This window comes from Rhinolophus sinicus, chromosome 18 (assembly GCF_057876585.1).
Source record: "Rhinolophus sinicus isolate RSI-liver-muscle chromosome 18, RSI-T2T, whole genome shotgun sequence".
Lineage (NCBI taxonomy): Eukaryota > Metazoa > Chordata > Mammalia > Chiroptera > Rhinolophidae > Rhinolophus > Rhinolophus sinicus.
The window spans coordinates 85278675-85286158 of NC_142518.1; the positions used below are offsets into that span (position 1 = coordinate 85278675).

General features: G+C 38.2%; 1 pseudogene; it reads left to right on the plus strand.

The window, feature by feature from the left end:
- Positions 1-3956: 3956 nt before the first annotated feature.
- LOC109438346 (large ribosomal subunit protein uL4 pseudogene) lies at positions 3957-7229 on the plus strand (annotated as a pseudogene).
- The last annotated feature ends 255 nt before the right edge of the window (positions 7230-7484 follow it).

Consider the following 7484-nt stretch of genomic DNA (forward strand, 5'->3'; position numbering starts at 1 on the left):
TGGATCCTCCTGGAGTTTACATGCTTGTTCAAAGAGATTTATGTTCATCATTCACATGATATTCCCCCATTCCAAACATAATACAGGGGTCATTGGTAACCACTGTGTTGTTTAAAAAAAAAAATCAAAGGAACAAAAAAGTGTAAATACAGTGTGATACAGTGCTAGATTTTGTGTTATAGACTGTCATTATTACTGGAGCACAGAAGGACAAATAAGGGTGTGGCCCAATAATTGGATTATGTTTCTGAAAGTGGTGGGATCAAAGCTAAAGGATCTGAGATTGTTGAAGCCCCTTTCACATACTGAAACTTTATGGTTGTGTATGATATATTTGTTGTTGTTTTCCTTTGTTTTCTATGCAAGGTTAATGATAGAGCCATTTAATGAAGGACTTACATGTTGTCCAGCATGTGTCTTGAATATTTTAATATATTTCCGTACACATTCTATTAAATAATAACTCTTTGAACAGCATTCCATCTTAAAAGGAATTCAGCCTCCCTTGCTTTGAAACAAGAAATAGAAGCCAAAATTCACTCAAAGCCCTGCTTAAGCATTCCCTCTTTATTGGGAATGGTCAGTTAATTCAAATGACAAATCGGGAATGGGAGCAAGTCAGCAGATGATTCATGGTGTGATTAGAGGGACTTGGTAACATTTCTGTATGTTTCTTTATCTGCCTGTAGGAACTAATGGTTTCACAGAGGTGTTATGAAAAATAATTAAAGTTGGTAATGTGCTTTGAAATCCACGGATGAACTGTGTTTTGAAAGTGCATAATTACACACTTCAGTAAGTCTGTCAGACTGGCTTCCTCTACTCACTCTTTAATAGGTATTCAAAATGACACAGATCAGGTAGGTTTTCCTTGTTCTCAAGTTACTACTACATTATTTAGCCACTGATACCAGTTGCCTTTAAAATAGAATGCAGCCCACAGTAGTGGTAAGGACCACTAATCCTTTGGCTTTTGGATTCTTGAAGTCTTTCCTTTTGGGGAGTTTAGTTTTCCATATCACTCCCTACCTTCATTTATCAATTTTTCTACTTCAGTTGGCTCACTCATCTCCTCGATTATGACAGTCCCCAAAGATTGTTCAAAATAAGCTCAACAGCTTCACTGAAATCTAACAAGATGCTCTTCTTTACTTAATACTTGGTAATGTCTTCTTTGCTCTTATTATTCCTGTTCTTTCTCTCCGCTCCTCTCCCCCATTTTAATTGGCCTTTTGGAAACTCACAGCAGGTGAAATTCTTTAGATGACTCCACAGCAGGAGAAGAAAGGAGGTGCTGAAATCAATGTTGAGTTGTTGAGTAGGGGGAGGAAAGGTGCTGGGATGGGGCAAGCTGAAAACAAGTGGTGACATTCGAGCAAGATTTTGCAACAATGACAACATCACAACATCGGAGTCTGTCTGGGTAGTAAGAGGAAACCTAGAACAACAAAGCCAATTGAGAACACCTGAGAAAAGAACCATTGACCTCTCACCGGGTAGCCTTCCCACAAACTCCTTTTGTCATTTTGCCATTTGAGAGAAAGAAGCATGAGAATGTAGTGTTCTTCCCCACCACAGGAAAAACAATGTCACGCTTATATATCCTAATGACCTTGGAAACATAGTGACATCTTTCTGTTCAAAGGAAGGCACGCTTTCTTTTTAAATTAAAATTGATTGGGGTGACGATGGTTAGTAAAATTACATAGGTTTCAAGTGTACAATAGACACAGACAATAGTTTAGAGGAAAGGACACTTTTTATGAACGTTTGGTTCCAAGATGGAAGATGAAATGGTATATGAAACTATGAATATAAACAAAATTTTTTTATTAAGCTCCATTTGAATTTTATAATTTATCAATATGTGTGATAATTTCAACACATGAATCTCAGGCACAAGTTTTCTTTCATTCCCTCCAACCCCGTGTTCTGTCTGCACTACCTGGAGGGTAGAGTTCCTTTCATTGAAACCATTGAAGCCATTCCCATTTCTGAGGGGTTTCAGTTACCATCACTATATTAGAAATTTACCAGATTAAAATATCCAGAGAATGGGTCAGTTTTACTCCTTTACTTTGCTGGTAGGAAATATTTTCCTTCAAATAGAATACAAAACACACAGTGCTTTTACGCTTCTTGAAATACTGTAGCACTGCATGTTTCTCACTCTAAGCACAGAAAACTTTTGAAAAGTATCTATTATATAACATTTTTGAAATGACAATTTTTTCTTTAAAAAAATTAGTTTCAGGTGTGCAAAGCAACATACTAGTTAGACATTTAACCCCCTCATAAAGTGATAACCCACCCCCAAGCAACTACCCCTCTGATATCTTATACAGCTGCTACAATATCATCAACTATCTTCCCTATGTTGTACTACATTCCTTATGCTATACCCTGCATCCCCATGATTACTGTCTAACAACCAATTTGTACTTCTTCATCCCTTCCCCTTTCAACCATCCTTAACCTCCCTCCCATCTTAAAGAAGTCCCTCTAAGATTCCTTGTAAGACTGATTTGGCGGTGATGAATTCCTTCAGCTTTTTCTTGCCTGGGAAACTTCTTATCTGTTAATTAATAAATGATAGCTTTGCTGGGTAGAGTAATCTACCCAGCAAACATAACACCCAGTGTTATGCTACATTATATTATATTATGTTTATTATATTATATTATATTATATTATATTATATTATATTATATTATAGACCCAGTCTTATAGTAAAATAAGACCGGGTCTTATATTAATTTTTGCTCCGAAAGACTCATTAGAGCTGATGGTCTGGCTAGGTCTTATTTTCGGGGAAACACTGTAGTTGAAAGCCTTCAAGTCAGCTTAATTTTAGGCGATTCTCAATAATGGTTGTTTTGCAGATTAGTTGTAATTTGGATGTGGTTGTGAGAGAAGCGAAGCACAGTGTTCACCTACTGCGACATCTTGGTTGTCTCCTGAAATAACAAAATTTAAGAAACGGAGGACAGATTTGTAGTTGCCAAGGATTGGGGAGGGGAGGGCAGGGATCATTGGGTGTGGTTATAAAGGACAACTCAGGCATCATTGTGGTGTTGGAACTGTTTTGTATCTCGACTGGCAGTAGATACATGAATCTACATGGGTGACAACATTGAATATAAATTAATACACAGATACCCATGCACGCACGCACACACACACACACACAAATTAGTACAATTAAAACTGAAGAAATATGAATAAGACCAGTGGATTATATCCATGTCAATATTCTGGTTGTCTATTGTTTTGCAAGATGTTACCACTGGGGGATCCTGGGCAAAGTATACAAGGGATCTTTCTGCATTATTCCTTACAACTATATGCAAATCTACAATTATCTCAATAATTTCAATTTAAAAAAGAGTTAACCAGAACTTTTCTAGGCCCCACTCAAATAGCATAGACAAGGAGACAAAGAAAAGAAAGCCGGATCCTGAAAGGTAAGCTGTCCTCTGAGGACTGAGTGACCCAGAACCAAAGTTCAATAAATCAGAAAAGGAGAATAAAAGGTTTTTGATTACAACGTAGCATTCCATGTAAAGGATTTAGGTTACAATGTAGTAAAAAAATATGCTGAATTGTACAATATTTGTTTATTTCTTTTAAAAGTTGGTCTAAGATATGAACTTTAAAAACAAATAACTGTACTTCTTGATGCCTATTTAATTATTTTATTATCAAATTGTATTTTTATTAATAAGGGTGGGGAAATCATGCTGACTTTTGGCAGAAATTTGCCATTAAGCCAGGTGCCATCACTGCAAAGTGACTGGCTCAGATTTGTTTTGAGAAATGAATAAATCTTATAAAGGTTAAGTCTTCACACTAAAAATATCAAGTAATAGCAAATGTTGTAGATATAGACTTTTTTTTGGAAATGAAGAAATATTAAGTCTAAGTTTTGAATATATATTTGAACCAAAAAGGTAGCAATGGATAGGAACAAAGTGAGATAAGAGAGACTCTAGTTGTAGTCATTGATAATCTCTGTTAAGTATTTATTATCCTGAGGTAATAAAAGAGGAAAAACCAGTTCAGCCCATCTGTTTAAGTATTATTACCTTCTCTAATTAAATTATTCTGTGTGGAACGATAATGAGGTAATTCAGATAGAATCAAACTAACAACATATTGATATAAAAACTGAAAAGAATTCCAGGTCAAAGTCAAATCTCTGCCTCATCTCTTATTGGTATAATATGAAAGACTAGGTGTGACTAAACAGTGATGAATAATGCATATGCTGAAAGTCCAACTACTGTACAGATATTCCTGGCAAATAACAGCATTCTTGAAACAGCATGCTAAAGGCTCAACAGGATGATATTTTCCATCCCCACAAAGACTTGAAGGATATCATCCAAGCCAGAAGGAAAATAATTTCCTGGAGGCTGAATTAGGGATTTCAGCGCCAATGTAAAATAGGAGAGAACTCATAACTTAGTAGGTGCAGGATCAACATCACCATGTCAGGGAAAACATGGGAGAGAGGGAAAGGCTGCTCTCCTAGAGGTGTTCAAAAACACGTGGGCAGCTTTTTTCTTTCTTTCTCCTGTGGGAGCCACCGGGTTGAGAGGAGCATGGATGTCTCCTCTCCCTGCCATGGCGTGTGCTCATCTACTGATATTGGTGTAGTCCAAAAAGGGGCATTATCTGGCAAAGTGTCACTTTGCCTGCTGTGTTCAACCAGATATTCGACCAAATATTGTGAACTTTGTTCACTCCAACTTGTGTAAAAACAACAGACAGCCCTATGCTGTCTGTGAATTAGCAGGTCATCAAAGTGGTGCTGAGCCTGGGTCCTGGTAAAGCTGTGGCTCGGATGCCTAGAGTTCAGGTTGTGGGACTTATTGCTCTGGCCAGGGTGCTTTTGGCAATATGTGTCGTGGGGGCTGCATGTTTGCACCAACCCAAACCCAGTGCTGTTGGCACTACAGAATGAACACAATACAGAAACGGTATGCCATCTGCTCTGCCCTGGCTGCCTCAGGCTTTACTGGCCTTGGTCATGTCTAAAGGTCAAGCTTAAGGCCTGGAATGATATCAAAAAGGTCTATGCCTCTCAGTGAATGAGAGCTAGCTAGGGCAAAGTGAGCAACTGTCATTGTATCCAGCACAGGGGACCTATAATGAGGACAATGGCATCATCAAAGACTTCAGAAACATCCCTGGAATTATTCTGCTTAATGTAAGCAAACTGAACACTTTGAAACATGCTCTTGTTGGGCACGTGGGCCGTTTCTACTTTTGGACTGAAAGTGTTTTCTGCAAGTTGGATGATTGTATGGCACTTGGCATAAAGCCGCCTCCCTCAAGAGTAACTACAACTTTTCCATGCACAAGATGCTCAGTACAGATCTTAGCAGAATCCTGAAAAGCCCAGAGACCCAAAGAGCCCTCCAAGCACTACATAAGAAGATTCATCACCGAGTCCTGGAAAAGAATCCACTGAAAAACCTGAGAATCATGTTGAAGCTAAACCCACGTGGAAAGATTATTCACTAGAACATCATTCTTCACCAGGTCAAGAACCACCAGCTCTGGGGGAATAAAGCAGTAGCATCACTAGAAGCCAAATAAGATCAGAAGGGGATTCCAGGCAAGAAGCCAGCAGTAGAGAAGAGAGGAAAGAAGGCTGTTGGCATTACGAAGCAGAAGGACCCTTTGGGAAAAAGGGCTGAAGCTACCAAGAAACCAGCAGCTGAGAAGCCTGCAGAAAAGAAACCCACCACAGAAGAAAAGAAGCCTGTGGCATAAACTTAAAGTTGTTTATTCCATGAAAGTCAAATCACTTTGGACAGCTAATTTTGAATAAAAACCTGATCAAAGAGGCCGTGAGGAACATATTAATAAAAAAAAAAAGGCACATGGGAGGGCTGGTTAGCTCAGCTGGTTAGAGTGCGGTGCTCTTAACATCAAGGCTGCCCGTTAGATCCCCACATGAGCCACTGTGAGCTGTGACCTCCACAACTAGATTGAAACAACTACTTGACTTGGAGCTGACACTTAAATAAATAAAAGTGGAAAAAAAAGGCACATGGGCAAATGGAACTGTCAATTAGATATACTATAAAAGAATTAAAGGACTATATGGCAATTTCTTTTCTCCCCCTCCCCTCCCCCTCCCCTCCCCCCTTCTGGTAATTTCTTTTCTCCCCTACCCCTCCCCTCTCCCCTCCCCCTCCTCCCTCCATATGTAAGTTTGGCCATATGTAAGTTTGCTTTTTTTGAACACAATTTACATTGACATTCAAGTTTTCCTGGTGGTCTCTAGGTTGCATTAAACCAATCACAGTTTCATGGCCACTTGAAAACCTGGAGTCTATTATTTCAGAAACAAATAAAGGATCTTGATGGCAAATCTCTCTCTAAATACAGTATTGTCTGAAATAATAATAATAATAATTATTATTATTATTATTATTATTATTATATGGAGACCTCTTCTTCCTTTCTGGGTGGAAGAATGGTGCATTGTCATTTCCTATTGCCTGTCAGTTTTACCAGCTAGACTATATACTTCTAGAAGGTAAGAACTGTGGCTTACTTTTTCTGAATCCATGTGCCTGGCATATGTTAAGAACTCAATAAATATTTGCTTCTTTAATAAATTAACAGCAGAACAAACTTAGCAAAAATAAAAGACACTTTTTTCAATTGGGTTGTTTGTTTTTTTGTTGTTGAGTTGCATGAGTTCCTTGTATATTCTGGATACTAGCCCCTTATCGGAGGCACTGTTTGCAAAAATCTTCTCCCATTCAGTTGGTGGCCTCTTTATTTTGTCAATGGTTTCTTTTGCTGTGCAGAAGCTTTTAAGTTTCATATAGTCCCATTCGTTTATTTTAGCTTTTACTTCCATTGCCTTTGGAGTCAAGTTCATAAAATACTCTCTGAAAACATTTAGAGATAAAGACACGTGTGCTCCAATGTTCATTGCAGCTTTGTTTACGGTGGCCAAGACATGGAAACAACTAAAATGTCCTTCGATAGATGAATGGATAAAGAAGTTGTGGTATATATACACAATGGAATACTATTCGGCAGTAAGAAAAGATGATATAGGAACATTTGTGACAACATGGATGGATCTTGAGAGAGTAATGCTGAGCGAAACAAGTCAGACAGAAAAAGCAGAGAACCATGTGATTTCACTGATATGTGGTATATAAACCAAAAACAACAAAAGAACAAGACAAACAAATGAGAAAGAGAAACTCATAGACACAGATAATAGTTTAGTGGTTGCCAGAGGGTAAGGGGGGCGGGGGGTGGGGGATGGGAGATGAGGGTAAGGGGGATCGAATATATGGTGATGGAAGGAGAACTGACTCTGGGTGGTGAACACACAATGGGATTTATCGAAGATGTAATACAGAATTGTACACCTGAAATCTATGTAATTTTACTAACAATTGTCACCCCAATAAATTTAATAAAAAAAAAAAAAGTAAAAGACACTG